Raw genomic sequence first — 1,322 nt, forward strand, 5'->3', positions numbered from 1 at the left:
CCTAGGAACTACCAAAGTAGTTTTAGTGGAAGTCTTCACTAAGTCTGACGAAGAGACTTTTGTSGTTGGAATTACAATGTCTGAAGCTGAAGAATTTTCAGCAAGAGTTGTCTTCACTGAACCTRAAGAAGAGGTTCTAGTGGTATTCTTCACTTTGACTGATTTAGCAGCCTTTGTGGTTAATTTCATCGAAGTTGATTTCTCAACACAGGCTACTTTCTTGCTTAAAACTGGTGAACCAATCTTAGCAACAGAAGGACGCTTACTGGCAATATGTGTATTTTCACCATAGTGTTTACACTTCCTAAAGACAAAGGATGCTTTAGGGCCAGGAAGTATAAGATTGGAAACGAGACCAGCTCCAAGAATACCCTTCTCATTTGTTCTGGGAGGAACTTTTGAGGAATTAGATTCTTTAGGTGACAGATTCACCTTGAGCTGTGACTTAGATTTCTGAAGAGGTTCAGATTTCTTAGTCCCTGAAGAAGAAGTTTTGCAAACTGAAGGAATAGACCTAGATCTATTAGACTTGATTGACTTCTTAGAAAGAGATGCTGTGACAATGGTTTTACCTTTGTCTTTGCATCCTGAACTCAGAGGAGTTCCTTCAAGATGACTCTCAGAGAAAGAAGAGAACTGAGAGGAAGAAGTGTTGGGAATGGAAGAGACAAAAGTACCAAACTTAAGCATGGACTTGTCAACATCAACACTAMCTTCCTGATCATAGGAAAATCCTAGACCAGTCTTTGTCTTGGCGGGAACCTGAGCATTAATGATCTCAGAGGCTTTATAGGAAGCTTTACACCACCCTTCTATGGTAGCTTTCTCAGCCTTGAGTTCAGCGACAGCCTTTTCACGTTTAACAGTGATGGTTTGGTTTACAATAACCTGATCTTTAAGATTTTCCTCAACAGAGGTAAGTTCTTTGATCTTAAAATGGCAAATCTTCAATTTCTCTTGAAGATCAATATTAAGTAACTCAGCTTTTGATTTGCCATTAAGAGCATTGTAAAGGTCAACAGTCAGAGTATCCAGTGCAGAAAGACTAGAGGAAGAAGATTCATTTAGGAAACATACCTGAGTAGAGGAAGAAGATGGCTCTGAGGAGGTGGATGCTTCAGAAGTTTCTTCGTCAACATATATAGCCATCAGGCAGACGTAGGTTTTATCCTCTTCATCAGAAGATGATTCTTCAGATGATTCAGCCCAATCATGCTCTTCAGCAACAAGACCTTTGGACTTTTGCTGGTTTTTCTTCATCTTTTTGTACTTTTCCTTAAGTTTAGAATATTTCTCATCTATAGTCCTGGAGGATGAAGTAG

This window comes from Cynara cardunculus, assembly GCF_001531365.2.
Source record: "Cynara cardunculus var. scolymus isolate 2C chromosome LG 2, CcrdV1, whole genome shotgun sequence".
Taxonomy (NCBI): domain Eukaryota; kingdom Viridiplantae; phylum Streptophyta; class Magnoliopsida; order Asterales; family Asteraceae; genus Cynara; species Cynara cardunculus.